Genomic DNA, 23,687 nt, shown 5'->3' with positions numbered 1-23,687 from the left:
CACAAGACAAGTTGTCGTCAGGTTTATCAAGAATCACATCATCTGTCGCTACGGCATTCCTAGCAAGATAATCACTGACAATGGGTCAAATTTGAATAACAAAATGATGAAGGAGCTTTGTGAAGAATTCAAGATCGAACATCACAACTCATCTCCTTACAGACCAAAGATGAATGGAGCTGTAGAAGCAGCTAACAAAAACATCAAGAAAATCATTCAGAAGATGGTCATCACTTACAAAGATTGGCATGAAATGCTCCCGTATGCTCTTCATGGTTACCGTACATCAGTACGTACTTCGACTGGAGCAACTCCTTTCTCCCTTGTATATGGCATGGAGGCAGTCCTACCTATAGAGGTTGAGATTCCCTCAATGAGAGTTTTGATGGAGGCAAAATTAACAGAAGCCGAGTGGTGTCAAAGCAGATTCGATGAATTGAACTTAATCGAAGAAAAGCGCATGACAGCTTTATGCCACGGACAGCTATATCAACAAAGAATGAAGAAAGCTTTCGACAAAAAGGTCCGACCTCGCACAATCAAAGAAGGCGACCTTGTACTCAAAAAGATTCAATCTTTTCTCACAGATTCGAGAGGGAAATGGACTCCCAATTATGACGGCCCCTACGTGGTCAAGAGAGCTTTCTCAGGAGGAGCCTTAATACTCACGACTATGGATGGAGAAGAATTCACCCGTCCTGTGAACGTCGACGCAGTCAAGAAATACTTCGCCTAAATAAACAAAAGAACAGCTCGCTAAGTTGAAAACTCGCAAAGAGCGGCTTAGGCAAAAAAGAGCGTCTCGGTGAATCGAAAACCCGAAAGGGCGATTCAGGCAAAAGTTAGAGACATAAAAAATAAATAATCAATCCCGGTAAACTTAAAACCCGAAAGGGGTAGTTTACGCAAAAGTTAGGGATATATGGCAAGCAACTGTGTTCAGGACAAACTTGATCATTCAAAATCCATAGCGGAGTGTTCATCAGCAGTAGGTCATCTTCTACGAAGCACGAATACAGCGCAACTCGGAGTGGAAGGGAGAGATAACGGTCGTCACGTTTCATCGTAGCCCTTTTCCCGAAAATTACCAATTTCCAACTTTGTAAATACTCCATGGAATCAAGCATTTGGCTGATTACCATTCCATATATAATAATTTGAGCCTTGTGCTTTTCCTTTGCAATCTAGTCTTATTCAGTTTCTTGAAATGCATTTTAAGTTTAAACAGTCATTTTTCTTGAAACAAATGTTTTCATAAAATAAAAATGAATTTACTTGCAAAAATAAAGGTGAAATTTCTTTCTGAGGTTTGCAAACAATAGGAAGAATGCAAACAGTTGCTCCGAGAACGGTTGAGACTCCGGGAACCAAGTTTTCCCCATGAGGTCGCTTTGCGAACATCTCCCAATGACGGATCTTTACTTCAATTCATATTACTCACTTCGGACAGCGGACAACTGATAGCCAGATATTCCAAACAGAGTTCGAATTACAAGAAGAGGACATCTTCTGATCAACAAGAATTCAAGTCGTATCATTAGGATTTTACATCCGCGACAATTCTATTCACATTCACTTTACATTTTATAATTGTCATAATATTCATGCATACATTACATCACAACTGCATAGTCAAATTAGGCTTTTAATCATGAGAATGCCCGAGTCATGAGGGCATGAACTCAAGTTTCCCCTGCAAGTCCTGGAGAAACTTTTTCCTGCAAGACGACGATCCATGTAGAGAGATTTCCCCAAGCAAGTCAACAGATGGTAGTCTCCCTCAAGGAGATAGTTTGTTCACTTTTGGAATTCCTTTGCCAAGATTCTCCTGCAAAGCAGCGCTCGACAATCTTCTTCAGATAAGATAGTCTGCTTCGCATTGTGGACTTCCCCAAAAGTTTGGCATTTCCCCAACAAGGTCGAGAGGTGCCACTTCTTGTCAAAGAATAATTCAGAATCTCCCAGCAGATCGACAAATGATTCCCCAACAGAATCAGTGAATGGTAGTCTTCATCCAGAAGATAGTTCATGATCCCCAGCGGAGTCAACAAATGGTAGTCTTTCCCCAAGGAAAGACAGTTTGTCTGTTAAATACTCAAGAAATCGACAAATGGTAGTTTCTTCAAACAGTTTGTCTGTTTCAGGGATGTTTAGTTCCCCACAGGGTCAATAAATGGTAGTTTTCCCCTTAAGAAAACAGTTTGTTGATTCCCCAGGCACCAATCGGCGAATGGCAGTTTTCACCCCGAAAACAGTTCGTCTGCCTTCAAAACAAAGTCATTAGCCCCTCAAAAAGCATGGGCCCATATGACAATCTTTCAAAGATGCCAGGTCAAAAAGGGAAGATGGCAAAGTTTCTTTATTACCATCAAATGGTATCTCATCTCCAAGTGCTGATGAGAAGTTTGATGAGGAAACAAACCCTCGAAGTTTCTTTATTACCATCAAATGGTATCTCATCTCCAAGTGCTGATGAGAAGTTTGATGAGGAAACAAACCCTCGAAGTTTCTTTATTACCATCAAATGGTATCTCATCTCCAAGTGCTGATGAGAAGTTTGATGAGGAAACAAACCCTCGAAGTTTCTTTATTACCATCAAATGGTATCTCATCTCCAAGTGCTGATGAGAAGTTTGATGAGGAAACAAACCTTTGAAGTTTCTTTATTTACCGTCAAATGGTATCTCATCTCCAAGTGCTGATGAGAAGTTTGATGAGGGAACAAACCTTTGAAGTTTCTTTATTTACCGTCAAATGGTATCTTACCTCCAAGTGCTGGTAAGAAGTTTGACGAGGAAACAGACCGTTGGAAATTTTCTCTTTATCTGAGATATTGTCCAAACACAACTAAGACCAGTTTCGAGATATGGACATCCGAAACAAGGGGGAGGTTGTTTACCTTTTTCTAAGTATCAACACTTAGTTAAAGAGGATGGATTGCGCATCCTACATTGCCATCCATTCACCAGAATCCACATCAAGTATTTCTGCAGGAGTTTGTCTCATCATCCCCCGCCAAGCGCGACAATGGGATCAAGTCATGTAAAGATTTTATCAATTACAACATCTCAGGAGCGCCCAAAATTCGGGCATTCTTTGATATTTAAGTCTCTTTTACGCAGGAGAGATCGAGATATCAATCTCTCTCCCTCCAGATAAAAGAAACTTAAATAGGGGCATCTGTCATACCCTAATTTTTGACCCCCCTGAGATGACATATCTTCAGGGTTTTTCATCAGGTCAAGACAAGTACCTAGAGCAGTCATTTCTCCATCTGGTACCTAATCGAGGATGCTCAAAGACAAGAAAGCTCAGGCAAAGGATCAATCAATACAAAGACTAGTCTCTAATACAATCATGGGGCTCAAAAACTTCACTTTTCTCATCTATGATTGATTAGACATATGAGTACAGGTTTACTCAGGTCACCAGACTAGGGTTTTGAGCCTATCAAGGACTGAAATCAGGGATCACATTTGGGAAACCCTAAAAAACCTCAGAGGGTCATTCAAAGACATCAATCATCTTCAAATAACTCATATTACAAGGTCTACTGGACATCACACTTCAATTCAAAGTCTACAGTCATTACTTTCACATGGTCGACAAATTAGGGTTTTGACCTAATTCACCAAGATAGTTGACTTCTGATCAGGGCATGAATCCAAAACTCAAGACATGATTCAAGGATCTCTACTACCTCCATATAATCCATTTATATCATCCATTTGGGGAGAAGATCTTATTTCTACACAAAAGCCCAAAAATTCACTTTGTCAGGAAAAAGTCAACTGTGAAGGATCATCATTGACTTTTAAGGTTTTTGGTCAAAAAATGACTTTCAAAGATCAATATCATCAATATATGGATGTCAAAGTCATTTGGCCAAAGAAATTCAAAGAAATTCATCAAGGAGCGAAAAGTCGGGAATTAGGGTTTTTGAAGGCATGGTGAGATCTCAAAATTTCACCTACACAACTCAAAAAACTTCCAACATGAAAGTTGTAGATCTTGCCAAATAAAACAACATCTTACAAGGGAACTTTTTTCAAAAGATCAACCATTTATGAAGTTTTGGAAATTTTGAAGTTTAGGTCATAAACACTTAGAAATTTTTCTAAGTGTTTTAACCTAGTTTTCTTCCAACTTTGGCCTCATTTTTCACAAATTTCCCAAAGGATTCTGAAGAAGACATAAACTAATGATTTAAAGTAGATGTTTAGGGCTTTCCAAATTGTGTTCAACCTTCTCAAAATTCAATTTGAGCTAAGAGTTATGCTTGTTCAAAGTTGGCCTCATGAAGTAAAATTATAGGTCATGCATCATTTTGGAACTTTGAAATTTTGTGCACATGACCTCAAATACAGATGCTACATGACCCATAATACATCTGCAAACATGCCATGCATTCATTTTCACCATGCCATAAGAATTGAAGAAGATTCTAAAAACAAGAACATGTGATTATGTAATGATTACATTTGTGAATTTATGGCAAATTGATGAATCACCCAAGGAATCTTCTCACCAACCAATTAGAGCTCATTTATGGCTCAGAATTGTCCCCTAAGATCAAGCAAAATCGAGGGCTAGGGGATTGATCAAATGGAATCAAAATTCTCATCATTGCATAAGAGATATTTGCAAATTTCCTTCATGGCTAAGAAACCAAATCAACTTCACTAAGGAAGCTCACTCCTCTGCAGCTATACTGATCCATTTGCCTATAAATACAGATGCATTCCTCATTCAAAAACACACCAAAGCAACCATATTACTTGCTTTCTCTTTCTTTTCTTTTGTTCATTGTTTTTCAAAGTTCTTTGGCAAGAAGAATCGATTTCTTCAAACCAGAGCTTATCTTTGGGAAGTGAGCATTCTAACATCTCAAGGGAGGTCATTTGAGGTGATCCAAGCACCTGGATCACTTCTGTAAGTAGAGGAACACCATTGTTGCTCTCACTTTGGAGCATTTGCAGTTGGAGGTCCATGGAGTAATTAAGGAGGTTCTGAGCCAAGCCAATCATCCAGGCACACTCCTCAGGTCATAGTGAAGCTAACCAGATGGCTGCAGCCCATCTGTAACTCTAAATTCAACACCCTCCATGTTCACTTGAAGCTGAAATCGAGGGAGGTCCATAGAACAATTCAGAGGATTCAGGCTATAATAAACATCCAGTTAGCATCATTGAGTCTCAGGGAAGCTATTGAGATCATTCATTCAAGCCCAGGTGCTCTCAATCATCCTCACGACCTTCAGTTTCAGAGGTAAGTTTCTGAACCTCACCTCTTTAATTTAAGCACTCTTTGTGATAAAGCTCGACTCTATCTTGTTCAGCATCATCAGAGGATTGAAAACCCTCTATCATCATTCATTTATCTTTCAGCATAGCCATTTAATTTGATTTTTAAGTTTTAGGGTTCTTCACGATTTCTGGTAAATTAGTTAGATGTAGTTAATATAAGTACATGTTAGTTACATATTTAGAATCGTGAGTAAATTTAGAGCAAGTTTGGTCTTTACATCTTTGCAAATGGTGGAGAAATGAGCAAGTTCATAAATTTGAAATTTGAGAGCTTGAGGTTGAAGACGAAGATGGTGGTGGCGCGCAATTTTCAAACTCAGGTCTAAGTTTATTTTATTTTGATTGATACCTGTTTGATTAACGACTAAAACGTGATAGCCCAGTGGTAGAGAGTGTTTGTGTGTTGCGCGTGCCCAAGGTCTGGGGTTCGAATCCCCCTCGCCCCAGACTTTTTGATTCTTTTATTTTTCAATGATTTACTACTTGTTTTAAAACATAACCAAATGAGTGCAAGTTACTTTCACCATACGCGCGCTGGCTCAGTGGTTTGGTTTTGGGTGTGTGACCTAAAGGGCGTGAGTTCAAGCCTTGGTGAAGACATTTCTATATTTTTTACCACTTTTCACACTTATTTCCTTCACAACTTCACATGAATATTTAACCTATCAAATTAAATCATTTTCACTTTATTTTTCACACACTTCTTATTTAACATATCTATTTTGTGAATAATCAAAAAAATCATAAAAATATTATTTATTTCATGTATTTTTATTAGGTTTAAAATAACATGTTTTAGGTGTTTTCTTAAATACTTGAATACATATTTTTCACTTTGTTTTAACCTAAATCACTTTGTAAATAATTTTATGATAAAACCCTAATTGTTTAGGTCTTAATTAAGTAAAAATCTTTATTTTTACTTTAATTAAGTTGACTTTTTGTCAATTTTCAAAGCTGTTATCAGTCTCCGATTAAACGGATGATTAAGGTTTTCAAACAACAAAACCTTGTATCATTCCAGATCATTTTCTTAAATTGCTTTTACACCAGTACTGCAAAGTACTGGGCCTCTAATAGAGTGTAAGTCCCAAAAACCTTCTCTTCTTAGCTTGTTTTCAAAACTGTATTTTCAAAATCTTCTTTCTGTTTTCAAAACATTCTTCTGGTATTTGAAGGGCATTATTCCCGGTGAAACTCTTCAGATACCTATGTGACCTTTGTCCATCTTCACTTCTTCTGTTTTCAAAAACCATTAACTGTTTATCATATATATATTCACCTGTTATCAACAAAACAACAAAAATTACTGTTGAGGCTCTGTACATACTTCTTCAATGGCCTCCACTCTATCCAGGTTAGGCTTTACAAGCTTTCAATTTACAGTCTTTGTTTAAATTACTGTCAAATATAAATTGTGCATATATATTAGTTTAGAACTACGTTTGAGTATAAACCTTAGGACAGTTAAACTATATATATATTATAGGAATATGACCTAGGATTGAGAATGTCTTCCCGGTGAAGGCTCTTTCCTAATTAGAGATCTGTAGTTCAAACCCCCCAAGATGAATTATTCCCGGTGAAACATCTTGGTAAAAACCTTAGAATCCAAATAATAGGACACATCCACCCAAAGAGGAATTATTCCCGGTGAAACCTCTTACCCATTTGCTTAAAGCCAAAATAAGTTCAAAACTACATAGCTTTCTCTTGTGCTATAACAAGGACCCTCGATTAGCCTCCTCTTGGGCTTTGTACAAGGACCCACAGGCTTCTTAAAAGCATTTCCAGCTTCCTCTTGAGCTTGTATACAAGGACCCATCAGGTTTCTTATAAACATAGGAACAGGTCTTTAGTCACCTTTTAGCCTGCCCTGGTGAGTTTCTTCCAATTTAAAACCGGACTTTAAACAAGCTAAGTTTGTCTCAATTTCACATTGAGTACATTTTTGGAATGAGAGACATGGACAGTCTCTGTCACCCTCATCTTCATCAATCTTCCTTAGCAGAGTCTAGGATCCATGTTTGGTCATCCTCAGCATTGAGTCAGCCTTCATCTTGGGCTTTAAACAAGAAGTCTCCATTAGATAATCTTTCTGCCATTCATTTTAATAAAAATCCCTGGAAAGGGTTAGCCTCCAACATCTGTCTAAAATGTCAAAATCCCTGGAAAGGGTTAGCTTCCACACATTCCTCCATTTTAATAAAAACCCCTGGAAAGGGTTAGCCTCCAAAATTAATTAATAAATAATTTCATTCTCTTAGGAGATAATTTCCCCAAAAGAGTCAAAATCCCTGGAAAGGGTCAGCCTCCAAAAAACATGATAAAGTCAGTCTTTTAACAGACAAATTCACCAGCTGAGTCAAAATCCCTGGAAAGGGTTAGCTTCCAAAGAAAAACAGTCTTTTAATAAATAAAACCTCCTCAGTAGAGTCAAAACCAACAAAAACAGTTAGCCTCAACCTTGGGCTTCATACAAGGCACCCAAACAATAAAACTCCCCTGTCAAGAGTCAGCCTCAACCTTGGGCATTGTACAAGGCAGATAATAGAGTCTCCCCAGTGAGTCCTTCATCACTCAGTAGCCACAACCTTGGGCTTTGTACAAGGCAGATAAACCATATCTTTCATGTGTCAAAGATTCCTAACACTTAGGATCTTTCCCCATATAGTCACCCATACTTAATTCATTTAAGAGTCCGCCACAACCTTGGGCTTTGTACAAGGCAGAAAATAATGCTTTCCCCTAGCTAGAGTTAGCCACAACCTTGGGCTTTGTACAAGGCACATAAAATAGAGTCATTCAATTATCCTCAACAGTTAGCCACAACCTTGGGCTTTGTACAAGGCACACAAATAGAGTCTCCCTAAGTAGAGTCAGCCTCAATTCTGGGCTTTGTACAGAACACAAAAATACCCTGTAATTAACCCCCAGTGGAGTCATCTCCCAGAGTCAATAATGTTAATTAATCAATCAAAAAGCCTCAAGCTCGGGCCTCATACAAGCCAGCTAAAAGTCAAATCTTTTATACAGTAGATAGACATAGCTTATCTCCATAGAGAGATATTTTTACTACTCTACCACATTCAAACAAACAAACATTTCATTTCAATTGTAATCAAGTCTCCCATTTAGGATTTTGAAAGGCATGAGCTGGCAGTAAAACCCAGACATGTGGTAACTTTCCCTAATTTGGATGAGCATCTTTCTTTCATTTAAGAGGCATTTGACTGGTATACTTGCACATACACAAGTAAGGTCCCCCTCTTGAATGAAATGAATTCAGTTATTCTGTCACTCCTTTAAATGTTTGTGGTAGAATAGTACAAATACCTCTCTGTAGAGATAATTTCATGTCTCTTTACTGTAAACAGAGATTTAATTCCAAGCTTCAACCTTGAGCTTCAAGCAAGGCACAAAAATAATTAATTTCCCTAGTTAGTTCCCCGAACTACATTAAGCTCTGACTTCCACTAGGGATATGTAGGCATGAGGTTCACAAGGAATCTCAGCGAGCTAATAAAATACCAAAAATAGTCAGTCTGTCTATCTGTCTGTCTTTCTTTAATCAATTCAATTCCCTCTCCTAATACAAAGGAGAAACTTTCCCAATCATTAGCAATAAACACAAACACAAATGACACAGAGAAGGTTCCTGTAGAGTACTACAGATATGTAGGGTGTTTAAACACTTCCCTATGTATAACCGACCTCCCGGACTCCAGAATTTCTAGTCTAGGTGTAAATCCCCACACTTAGCAAACTCCTAGGGTTTAGTTGAGATCTTTTTTTCCCTTTCCTACTCGTAGGACAAATAAGAAAGTTCGTGTGATATCGTAGGAAGAACTGAAATAAAATTCATCCCACCACGGGCGCATTCTCCTTCCAAATTTCGCGTGAAGGGTTTAGCGTGCCGTCCTCCCAAGTGAAACGGGGAGGTAAAGAAAACGACCACCACACCTACTCGTAGGACAAATAAGAAAGTTCGTGTGATATCGTAGGAGGAACTGAAATAAAATTCATCCCACCACGGGCGCATTCTCCTTCCAAATTTCGCGTGAAGGGTCTAGCGTGCCGTCCTCCCAAGTGAAACGGGGAGGTAAAAAAAACGACACCACAATCCGTTGTTGTGTCTGGATATTGCTGATTATTGGATTATTTTGTTACTAACCTGAGTATTGTCAATTTGACATTAAAGATGTTAACCAAGAACCATGAAGGATGATGTCACATCTGATGTTACAACATCTCAAGATCTTCAATTATTTTATGTATTTGCCAAGAACAGAAAGTATAAATGTGAAGAGGTAATCAGTCAGAATGACCTAGTGTGAGTAGCAAATTCTAACTGAAAATCTGGTAAGTACTTTGACGGGAGACTTAGTACTTATTAGGTTTAGAACCTGGATGCTGAGAAGAAGTTCTTACAACCATGAGTTCTCAATTATCTTCACACATCAAAGAAGAAGGCAAGAGTCTCTGATGTGGGATATTGATTATGTTAAATATCTTGATGGGAGCTGGATATTTACAAAGTCTGTATAAAACAACTCAGACATGTTATTGAAGATCAATTTATGGTTATACAATCATAGTTTCTTCTATTCCAAGTTACAGAATATGGAAATATGGATCTTGAGTAGCAAGCAAACTGAGGTTTCTAAAACTTGGAATCTGTGGAAAGTTCCAAATGAAGGGAACTTCAAGGACGAACATCAAAGATGTCCTAAAGTTGTATATCTCAGAGGGAGTAAAAGAGTATGAAGATCAGCAAAGACAATGTTTTTCTACTTCTATTCATTTGAAAAGTCTTTCAAAGACTAATCTTGAAGAAAGAAGAACAAAGTCACACAAAATCCTCAGAACATAACTCAAGTCATGTGTATTCTCAAAGACCAGCAAAGAATATTCTTTGCATTATCATCTGACGACATGAATTGATGGTGTGTATCACTTATTCTGATCTAAGTGCATGATCCAACCTATGCACAAGTCCACCTGGTGTAGTTTGTTCTCAAACAACATTTCTTGATTAAGACTTTGGGTGAAGTCCAAGTATGTTGTTTAAATTGCTCAGGATTATAGAGTCTTTTTGTTTTGTTTGAGTCTTGTTTGAGTCCCTCATGTTCTTCTTTCGAATATGAGAAGTGTCTAGAGTCTAGGTTATGATTGTCTATTTGAGTCAATCATAGGGTTTAAGGGTAGTGTTCAGGCATTGGTAAGTCTGAGGTCATTCTTTACAACTGTTTGGTAAAGAATAAAGAGTCTTGTTTCGAGTCGTGAACACAATTCGTTTCTTGTGTTCCAAGTTCTCTATAGAGATATGTTATCTCTATGGATAGTCAAGAGTTTGTTTGAGTTCAGATGAACTTGTGTCTTAGGTATCAACATCATAAAGCACATATTCCCTAGTAGAAGGACTGGGAATATATAGAAGTGTGAAAAAGCAACATTATAGTCTAGAGTGGCAGTTTGGACATAATGTGGATTAGAATGGCCAGGTTCTGATCTGGATGTAAGTAATGTGTTCTGGCCATACACAATTACTTTCATGATGAAAACTTCTCTTAGTGAAGATGACTATGAAGACAAAAGTTCTATGATTGGATCAACACAGCTAAGGATAAAGGAGAATCTCTTTAGTTCAAAGACTATGTTAATCAATGTGTGAGATTGAAAAACACCTTATCAAGAAGGATTTCAAAGTATCTTAAGCAGACCATGATCTGTTTCAAACATGATAGGGTTATGCTCAACAAAATTCCAGGAGTGGCACTTCTGCTTGTTGAGATCGTGGCAACCTCTCTGTGTATGATTTTAGTATCAAGGGGTCATCTGTTGATCATTTCTGAAGGAGATAAGTTCTTAGACAAGGGTATGTTGAAAAGAAAAGGGGAATGAAACTTGTGGAGAATACTGGCAGTACAAATGTCAGACAAAATGTTATGACATTCTACTTTTGGTGTAAGTATTTATTGTGAGGAATAAAATTGCTATAATGAGTGTGTTCAGCAGGATTGTTGAACAGAGGGTGCGGCTCTTGAAGATATGAAGATGTGTCTTATATTTTCCATTCATCATTTCAAGCTTATTCCGTCTGTGGGGGCTCAAACTATCTCGGATAGGGGGAGTGACTTCTTTTGTCAAGAGAAATTTCTTGGTTAAAAATAATTTTACATCATGAAGAAAATGTGATACCTTTGTCAGCTATTTGAATGGTTCAAGTCAACCATGTGCAACTAGTAACCACTATTCCTTCTCTACACTAATGAGGTAGTTGTGTGCTAACAGTCTCAAGGTGTACAAAAACAATAGAAGTCTATGACTAGTGAGTAAATAGGGAGTATGTTAATTGGTCCAAATGATGCTCTGTCTTAATCTTTTACGGAATCTTGGGCTATGTGCCTGAAGGAAAAGGAAAGAAAAGTGACAATGTCTGACATAATGTCATGACATGTTTAAAGACATTGAGTCTTCATAGTCAAACAAGGAAATCTGAATTGAAGGTTATCTACACATCAGCGGTCGGTGTAAAGTTCATTCAATGACTATGCATGCACTGGTAATTCAAGATAACTCCTATCAGAAAAACAGTCAAAAACTGCTTTGGAAAGAGTAAAAGCTTTTGGAACTGTTTCCTATTTAACTGTTTGACAATTGAACAAGACCAAAGACCTTCGTAAATTCCTACGATCTTCATTTGCTATATAATAGCATCTCCGTGAATTGCAGAAATCAAACTCTCTCAAAATGTCGTTCGTGTGTGTTATTGTGAGTCGAGTCTGGGTTTGGTATTGTGATGGGTTGCTGTACCAAAACCATCTCAGAAAAAGAAAAACACGGGCTGGGGATGTTGATGGTCTCTACCATGGATTTTTCTGCAATAACAACAAAGATGTTCCACTATATACAACCTTCAGTATATGAATCATTTTCGTTGTGATTTGTGATCTGAGTTATGAACACAATTGTGATTTGTGTTCTGAGTTACTAGGACTGGTGGACAGTTTTCACTCAAGTCCTCTCTCGAGGTCTATGCTAGGATTTGGTTTATGGTACAAGACTAAGGAATGGGTCTCTTAAGCCACCATTGGTCCTCCAAGATGCGGGGCTTCTCCCATCTTCTTCCTCATGTACATCAGTGTTGCATGAAGATGATCCACTGCATATTATGACATTGGTTCCCTCTTTGTCATATTGTGTCTAAAAAGGGGGAGAAGAATATCGTCTTCTGATTTTTCTACTGTAAAAAGTTGTGTAGCAGACTGACGATGTTATGATGTGGTTCAAGTCCTGAAGAACAGAAGGTAAACCCAATTCTGAGAATGTAAAATTATGTTCTTTCTTGGTGTCTTGAAGTTTTTATGTTTTTGCTGCAAGTTTATGTTTTAGCCAAAATATGCCAAATGGGGAGATTGTTAGTGCTTTTATTGGCTTATTGGAATCTATGTTTGGTTAAAACATAATAGCAGTAAAACATAATACTAATGTGAATCTTGCAAGTTTATAATGAACAAAACAAATACAAGCAAGATGTTAGAAGGAATGTCATGACATCAACTCATGACATCGCGCCTGCAAAACTGGAAGGAAGATTCAGTTTGTACTTAACAGATACAGAATATTCTATGTGAATATTATGTAATCTTATGTGGCGCATATTTACGGGTCAAAAGAATAATTGAAGAATCAGATCAGAAGATTGAAGATTCAGGAAGAATCAGATTAGAAGATTGGATTCAACAGTTTCTAATTTAGGAAACTCAGGATTAAAAGACCTTATTTGTAGCAGAATATTTTCTGCATATTTGTAACAACTAGAGTGCTGTAATTTGTAAGCCCAAGTCCAATTGGGATCAGGTTATAAATAGGAAACTTTTTAACCTAGTTTAAAAAGCTAACCAGCACTTAGAAAGATGTAACCATTAGGGTTAGCCGTGTAGGTGAACCTCCCGATTTGTGGGAAGGTCACTGATTTGTCCTTCTCGAAACCTGTAGGTTAGAGAAGTGATTGTCCTCACTCGAAACCTATAGGTAAGAGTTGAGTATTGTAAGATTGATTGAAGCTGGGAAGCAGATCAAGTATGTGTTCATTGTTAATTGTGTAAATGGCTGTTGTAGGGTTGTAACAGTTAGGTATCACCAGGGAGTGAGCAAAGGTTTTCTTATCTTGGATGGAGTTCTGAGATAGAGATTGCATTGGATAGTGACTAGGTAAACCAGAGGTTGTTTATCTGTAAACCAGAGGTTGTTTATATAAAATAGTACTACTGATAGTGGAATCTTCTTCCTGGCTTGGTAGCCCCCAGAGTAGGTTAGTTAGAACCGAACTGGGTTAACAATTAACTGTGTTATTTATCTTCTGCATTGTTTGTTCAGTTATGAATGTTATGACTTTGTCTATAACATCAGGTTCAGAAGTGTTAGCTGATCCTGTACAGAACCATGCAAAAATTATAATCTGGTTATGTATGCTGAACATATGTGATCCTAGGTCTCATTGACTCTTTCCTAAGAGTAATTAAATAATGAGGGATCCTTGTATTCTGCTGGTGCTACATTAATAACAGATCAGATGTCTTGACATCAGGATTGACATCCGAGTCTGTCATACCAGAATTTTCAAATAATAATAAAAAATAGGAATAAATTTTATCTATATCAATACTGAGTGTCCACTTAATGGAGGGAATTGAAAAAAGCGGGAAAAATTGAGGTTCCGGTGGGAAAAAAAGTAGTAACATATGTTTAAAATAAAAAATGTTTGTGATCGATTTTTTGGTCCCTAATAATTGGTCTCCAATTCGGTCACTTAATGGAGGGAATTGAAAACCACATGAAAAAATTGAGGTTGCGGTGGGAAAAAGTGCTAACATATGTTGAAAATAAAAAACGTTTGTGACCGATTTTTTGGTCACTAATAATCGATCTCCAATTTGGTCTCTAAATTTCCATAGCGACCAATAAAACGATCGAAATGTTTTTAACATCTAAATTCCAAATATTGGTCTCCAATTCGGTCTATACAGTGACCGAAATATATAGGTCTCTAAATAGGTAGCTATAAGCGATTTTTTTTAGTAGTGAAACATAAAGGAACGTGCATCAAAATACAGTGATCAAGGTTTAAACCTATCGTTGCACCTTGCAACCCCCGTTCTCCGATCTATTCTTTAATTCGTCAATATCTTGATGAACTATTTATATCAAAATTTGCACACCTAAGCAATGTCACGTCAAAAAAATTAACCGTAGAATAGAGTGAGATATCAAAACTAATGAAAAATTAAAATCGAAGGACTAAGAAATTAATTTTTTAAATGGAGGAGTTAAATCTTTAAATTTTTAAAAATTGATGGACCAAAAATACTTTAGAGTTATTTATTTAATGTAAAAACATTGAATATTATAAAAATTTTCCAACAATATATATATATATATATATATATATATATATATATATATATATATATATATATATATATATATATATATATATAAGGTAATATAATCAATTAATTCAAAATAGAATTAATGATTCTAAATAAAAACAATTATTTAATATTATTTTCACAACTTATATCATAATTATGATGCAATGAATTTTCAATTGGAAAATACTTTGAAAAAAAGAGAAATTAATTGATTGATACAATGAATTTTGTTGGTATAATATTTTCCATATATATATATATATATATATATATATATATATATATATATATATATATATATATATATATATATATATATATATATATATATATATATATATATATATATATATATATATATATATATATATATATATATATATATATATATATATATATATATATATATATATATATATGGGGACGACTCAAGTGAGAACACTTGGTTATTATGAGAAATGAGAACAATGAATCACGACCATTAAATTTAATTTTAATGGACTGGATATATATATATATATATATATATATATATATATATATATATATATATATATATATATATATATATATATATATATATATATATATATATATATATATATATGAGGACGTGTTAAATGAGAATTTTAGTTATAATCAGAATTAAGAACTTTTAATAATAACTATTGAATTTAAATTAATGACTCAGATTTACCTCAACTTTTAAATACATATTAAAAAAATATTTCGTTCAACTAATCATTAAATAAATATTTAAATTAGAAGTCAATCTATGTCATTAATTTAAATTCAATGGTTATTATTAAAAGTTCTCAGTTCTTCGGGTGCAATTTGATCCCTCCTCATATATATATATATATATATATATATATATATATATATATATATATATATATATATATATATATATATATATATATATATATATATATATATATATATATATATATATATATATATATATATATATATATATATATATATATGACGTATCATATGAGAATAACATTTTTATATAGGAATATGAGAATAAATCTGGACTATTAGATTTTAAAATAAATGGTGGAGATTAGGTGTCATTCATTTTTCTCTCTCATCCATCATTTATTTTAATAATGGATGAGAGAAAAAAATAATGACACGTAATATTCACCATTTATTTTAAAATATAATGGTTCAAATTCATTATCATGTTCTCACATAAAAATCTCATTATGATATATATGAAGCATATCAAGTGAGAGCATTTTATAATGAGAGATGAGAGGAATAAATATTAATCATTGGATTCATCAAGAGATAGAATAATAATACATTAATGTGGCTATTAATTTATCTCTTATGATTAGTATTTGCTCCTCTCATCTCTCATTATAAAATGCTCTCACTTGGTATGCTATATATATATATATATATATATATATATATATATATATATATATATATATATATATATATATATATATATATATATATATATATATATATATATATATATATATATATATATATAATTTATAATTCCTTTCATAATTTTGATATAAAATGTAAAATCAATATTATATAATACTTTTAAAAAAAATTAATTCCTTTTTGAACTAATTGATTATCTTACATTTCAATATAAAGAGATACACACATTTATAATAAAAATAACTATTTATATGACCATTTGATCAATTCTATATATATATATATATATATATATATATATATATATATATATATATATATATATATATATATATATATATATATATATATATATATATATATATATATATATATATATATATATATATATATATATATATATATATATATATATATATATATATATATATATATATATATATGCGCTTACTTTTTAATTTTATGTAATGAATAATTAGTTTACAGTTATTTATACTAAAATTTTATTATGAATTAAGATGAAAATATGTATAATGTATTTTATTTTTAACTTATAATATATCAGTGTATATTTATAGTTATTTATTATAATTCTAAAAAAAACGTTAAATATATGATATCCCTATTATGTAGGTGAGTTTCGCTTTATCTCCTTTAATTTTATTTTTATGGATTTCCCTCTGTAATCTTTTCATGAATTTCCCCTCCCCTCCCCTTAAACGTATAATTTGACTAGTGAATATAGGAGGGGGTGGAGGTAAATAAAAAAATATTAAAGGGTTAACTTGTGTATTTAGGGTGCAAAAGATATAGAATTTTAACATTTTACGGGGTTATCCAATTTTTTGTTTATGGGGGTAAATCGAATCTCACCTATATTATAGGGGGTATTGTATATTTAAACCTTCTAAAAAATTAAATTGGATAAGTAATTAGAAATAGATATTTCAATTGAATTTTTAAATAAATGTCCACTTATAAATTAATAAATAGTTGTTTTATATTAGTTTTGTTATTTTAATATTTGTATCTTCTCTAAGAAAAAAAGTTGAATGTTAGACCATTCTAAATTATATCAAGTAACTTAGAGGCCTTAATAGATGTATAATGTTGTATTGTCGTGTGGGTTTGTCCACGAGAGCGAGAAGTTTTGTATAGTGGTGTTTTACGTTGGTTTTAGGGAGTCTATACTTTTTGATTAAAATTATAATACTAGTATTACGTTATATTTTCTTTTTTTTAGACATAGATTTTGCTTTTTTCTTTTCTTAAAATTAAAATAGATACTGTATCAATAATAAAAAAATGCAAAAACACATGTAGTTATGAAAACACCCCCAATCTACTAATTGAATGAAAAATAAATTATTAATTGAAGTATAGTGAAGTTGAAGAATAATTAACATAAGCACAACGAACAAATGAGAACAAAGGAGATTGGAGAATGAAGGACATGAAGAGAATTGAGAAAAGAAGTAGAGGGGGTTGTGTGTATCTATATGTAATAGGTGCATTTTTTTAGGATTGTGTACTTGGATAGTAAAGCATTACATTATACAATGAAATAAACAAATAAAATGATTCACTGACCACTCTTTATTTTCTAATATATTAATTATTTTTTATAAAAAAGCTTGCAAAGTTATATAATTATATACAAGATTAAATAATATGCTCGGGAAATCACCTTAGCACTATCATGTCAATAAAATTGGTTCTAAAAAAGAGAGGATTAAAAATACACTTAATTCTTTTTTATTTAAACTAAAAATATTGAATATTATAAATGTTTTCTAAAATTTTCATAGATATTTATTTCATATCAAAATAATGTCACATTTATAAAATAATTTTCTCAAAATAAATATCGCTTTAAATTTTCAATACAGGTTTTATCTTTCAGTTGTATTCTCAATTCAATATTCATAATCTATTATTTCTCTCACTTTCTAATAAAAATAATTATAATATACCAATAACCAATAAAGATAATTTAGTAAAATTGTTATTCTCTTTTATTTGTTATTTTTCAATATGTGTGAAATAGTCAAGTAAATAATATATATATATATATATATATATATATATATATATATATATATATATATATATATATATATATATATATATATATATATATATATATATATATATATATATATATATATATATATATATATATATATATATATATATATATATATATGTGTGTGTGTGTGATAATGCAAAATAATTAATTAATCAAACAAAACTAATGTTTCTACATAAAAATATATTATTTTATAGTATTATTTATTATAAAAATTATGATACAATTAATTGTGACTGATACAATGAATTTTCTTGCTATGATGTTTTTTTCTTTCAAACTTATCTCTTATTTAAACTCATCCTTTTGTGAGGGATATGCTCATAACAACACCCATATTGTGTAACAACAATAATTATACTCTTTCATTCCTCCATGGTATGTTTTGATTTTCGTTTTTCTTTGACTTTCAATTTGTCTCTATAGTTGTCATTTGTCGTGTATGCTATATGGATTTAAATTTTATTTTTGGTTTCTTATTTTTTATTTTGAGAAATTTGTAGCTATTTTCTTTGACATAATTTCAAATATCTATAGGATCCTGAAGTTAGCAATATTGGAAGTGGTGAATATACTGATTACAAAGGCAGGGTGGCAGATCGAAAAAAGCATGGTGGAATAAGAGTTGCTTACATTGCATGTGGTAAGACAAATTTTATTTATTTAAGGATTAAATAAATTTTTGCTCCTCTAAATATAACGATTTTCAATTTTAGTCCTTCTAAATATTTTTTTCAAGGAATGATCCTCTTAAACATTTTAATTTTAATTTTTAATTTTTTCTTCAGGAGGACTTTAATAGATCGTTTATAAATTTTAATTTTAAATTTTTTCTTCATGAGAGACTTTAATAGATGTTTATAAAGTTGAAAATGAAATTTTTAGAATTTCTTTTTTAATTTTATGGTGTTGACTTTTTAAATAATTATATTGAATAATATATTATTTAAAATTATGTTATAGCATTATTTTTTATAATTCAAAAAATTGATATGAAAAATAAAAACTTTAGATATATATATATATATATAAACTAATCTTCAAATTTGTAATTCTACACTCTAATTTTTTTAGGCAATTTGATGAGCTCCATTTTATACTCTTTTTTAATGTCCACTTTACAATAAACTATTATTTAATCATATCTGTAGATAGCGGTAAAAATCTTCATTTTATTTAAATGAAAAATTGTAAAAAAAAAATTAAAAAGTAATTTAAAAAGGTTACATTTTTTCCCCAATTTCAATCATTAGTTAAAATATGGATTAAATCAATTAATATACTTATGACATGGTACAAATATAATTATGACATGGTCAATATTAACAAAGTAACTGATCATTTTTATGACTGCAGTTGTAGAGATGATGCAGAGCTTGATCCTCAATAGCAATGCACAAACCTTAGTTGTTTATTTTTTCAAGTCAATGCATTATTCAGCTGCTGATTCTTCAAATATGGTTACCAATTTCATGGGAACTGCTTTTGGATTGAGCATTATTTGGGGATTTATTAGTGACTCTTACATAACAAGATTCACTGTATCTGTAATTTCTTTTGGCTTGCAACTTATGGTATGGAAATCTATTTTCTCTTTTTTATGTATCAAATCTTATATATTGTATTTAAATTGATTTTTTTATATCAAACTATATTTTTTAATTATTTCTTTAGTATTGTATGTATTAAATTAATCTATTATTTGTTTCATATGTTTCAAATCATCATTTAATATTAAATTTTAATTTTATCAATTTTTTTAATGCAGGGGCTACTCATGCTAACATACCAAACACAAAACCCTAATTTGCAACCATTAGAAAATGAAACACCATCATATATTCAAGCTCTTTATCTTTACATTGGGCTTTATAGTATAGCCATAGGAATTGGTGGAACCAGATCTACCTTGGCAGCACATGGTGCTGATCAACTTGATCAAGACAACAAGAGTCTTATTTCCTCTTATTTCAGTTGATATTTTTTTAGTATATGCATAGGAGGTCTTCTTGCAATAAGTGTTATGGTTTCAGTTGAACAAAAATATGGGTGGAGTACAAGTTTTATAATAATGATTTTTCTTTCAAGTTTAGCACTGTGCATTTTTGTGTCTGGATTTTCGTTCTATAGGTATAAACGTCCTACTGGAAGTCCTATAACTCGGATCATTCAGGTAATTATATTTTTGCACCATATAAAAACCCTAAAATTTTGTTCTTTTTTTTTTTTTTGAAGTATAGTGCTAGAGGAATGTTACTAATACTTACTTTCACAATGTTAAATTAAAGGAAAAGGCTTCAAAGACTGACCTTTTCATACATATGTTTACTATCTGGTTTACTATGTGCAAAAATATGGTTAATTCGGTTGAACAAATAGTTACTTTAATTTACAATTAAAATTGTGGTTAGTTCAATTTTATGAATTAGCGATATTTTATAATGTGAATTAAAGTAATCATATAGTGACCGAATAAATTACATTTGTACGTACACATTGTTAACTTCAAGGTAATTTGTTTATCATCACATTTTAAATAAAATTACATGTATTTTTTTGTTTCAAGGTAATTGTTGCTTCAATAAAAAATACAAAGGTCTCAACTAGTGAAAGTTTGAATCATGATGTCACAGAACAATTACTTATAAAGGAGCAATCCCATGATAAATTCAAGTAAGCTCTTTAGTTTTCATAAAATTGATATTTAAATAAAGAATATTGTAAAATATGAATAAATAGATACTAAGAATCACATAATAACAAGAAATATTGTAATTTTTTTAGGTTTTTGAACAAAGCATTGATGGACCAAAACATTGGTGTTGCTCAAGTTAAGGAAACAAAAACTTTCATAGGACTTCTCCCAATCTTTCTCACAGCAATCATGATGAATTGTTGTGTAGCACAACTCTTAACATTCTCAATACAACAAGGGAATCTCATGAATAGAAAGATATTCGGTTTCATAATCCCTACACAATATTTAACATTCGCTCCACTTATTATATCACTTACATTCATAATCTTACTTGAACAAATCAAACGTGTGAATAAGAATAATGGAACAACATCAAACAACAAAATCTATCAACCACTGTTTAGGATGGGAATAGGATTAGCCCTAGTATCAATAGCAATGTTGGTGGCTTCAATTATAGAATTCAAAAGGCTTGAAGCATTCAGGAAAGGAAATACACTTTTTGTGTTTTGGTTACTGTTCCAATATATTTTATTAGGGGTAGCTGATACACTTACAGTGGGAGGAATGCTTGAATTTTTCTACTCAGAAGCACCTGAAAGAATGAGAAGTATGAGTACTTCACTGTCTTGGTGTTCAAACTCTATGGGAATGTTTGTAAGTTCTGTGTTGGTGACTCTGTGTAATTCAGTTAGTGGAAGATTTGGCATGAAATGGTTTGGTGGAAAAGACTTGAATGATTCTAGGTTGGATCTTTTTTATGCTCTTTGTTGTGTTATCAACTCTTTTAATTTTTCTCTTTATGTTTACTTTTCCAAGAGGTACTAAATCTTTTGGTAAATGTACAATAACATACTATCTATTAAACAATAAAAAAATGCAAATGTTATATTTAAGTACTATTCACCGATTTATGTTAATGTTAGTCACTTATGTAATGACCAATTGAGAATTGTACCATTACATTACAACTATCTATAATGCTTTATTTATCTATGAAACCAATGAAAGTTCTACAAATTATACTTTGGTATGATAAATGAATATGGAAGATTTTTTCTAATAAAAAATCATTAAGAATATTGGTATTGCATTGTATTAGTTGAAGCATTCTCCAAGCTCGCATCAATGTGACATGCTATGGTAATTTTAAAAGTTACTAGGGTATAATTTACAATTTTTTTGAAAAATATGGTATATATATATATATATATATATATATATATATATATATATATATATATATATATATATATATATATATATATATATATATATATATATATATATATATGGGAGCATATCAAGTGAGAGCATTTTTAAATGAGAGATGAGAGGAAGAAATATCAACCATTGGATTCATCAAGAAAGAGAAATCAATAGCCTCATTAATATAGTAACATTCTCTCTCTTGATGAATCCAATAGTTGATATTTCTTCCTCTCATCTCTCATTTAAAAATGCTCTCACTTGATATGTTATATATATATATATATATATATATATATATATATATATATATATATATATATATATATATATATATATATATATATATATATATATATATATATATATAGTTTAAGTACTGAAGCTAAATTTAATTTTCTTCATAGATTTCCTTCATTTTAGCAAGTCTCCATATTTTTTATTCAAACATTAAATTTTGATCAATTCATTTTAAATTCCTTTAAAAATTACTTTTCCTCGTTAAATTCATTCTTTCAAATACACTCTAAGAGTTTGTTCCTATAACAACCATATGTAAAGCTTATTCTTTAAAGAAATAACTTTACTTTTATTTCCCTCTCAAGATTCATATTTGAGAGACAAGTATACAATAGTACAAAAGTTACAATGGTATATAATTTACGTGACACACCGTATGTGTGCAATAAAATCTGTTACGGATATACGGGATGTGATTTTTCATGTTGCGAATAGTACAAAGATTACAACGAATCCTTTATTGAAAAATCAAGATCAACCAACAGTCAACATAATGATAACTATATCAACACTCAACTTCTCACAATTTTATTCATCATACTGCATAACATTGAAATAACTTTTTGAATAAACTTTTAAGAATCAACTTGAGAAGAAAAGAAATTTCAAAGAAATAATATTCAGAGAAGAAGCTCCACTGGAAAAAATGAAGAAAGAAAGATGCAAGTAATTGATTTAATTTTATAACACTTTATGGTGATAGATCCAAACAGATGTATTTGTGCAAAAAGCTAAGTGTTGTTCAAATTCTTTGAGACGACAAAGATATCTAGGCAGTATCAACTATTTGTGTTTAAAATCTAAAATATATATATGTCAGTTGGACTGGAAAATACCTTAGTGATATTGTAATATGTTTGATTATAGTGAAAATCTCTCAGTGTGAGTATTACAGTGCAAATAATAGTTGTAATTTTATCAAGAATTCAGCACAATCCTTAAGATCAATAATGTTATTCTTTGACTTCTCGTTTTCTTTAGAGAGCTTAACACTAAACTTAAATAATTCATTATGAGTTAGAGAAGTTACCTCAATGTCATCTTTCTTTGAAGCTTTCAGGTACACACGATCTTTTTCACTAGGTCATTCTTTTTAAGGAGGCACTTCATAAGTATCTTCTGATGTATCATCGGGTATATTCTTGAAGGTCTCACTACAAAAATTATTCTCAGGATTTATCGATGTTTCCTTCATTGATTCATCATTCTCTTCTTTATAGAAAACTTAATAT

At 31.8% G+C, this 23,687-nt stretch overlaps 1 pseudogene; it reads left to right on the top strand.

Moving 5' to 3' along the window:
- Positions 1-21,774, top strand: part of LOC131597909 (protein NRT1/ PTR FAMILY 4.2-like) — a 33,137-nt pseudogene extending 11,363 nt beyond the window's left edge.
- The last annotated feature ends 1,913 nt before the right edge of the window (positions 21,775-23,687 follow it).

Source organism: Vicia villosa, linkage group LG4 (genome assembly GCF_029867415.1).
Source record: "Vicia villosa cultivar HV-30 ecotype Madison, WI linkage group LG4, Vvil1.0, whole genome shotgun sequence".
In the NCBI taxonomy this organism is placed as follows: Eukaryota; Viridiplantae; Streptophyta; class Magnoliopsida; order Fabales; family Fabaceae; genus Vicia; species Vicia villosa.
This window is presented reverse-complemented; position numbering and strand designations above follow the sequence as displayed.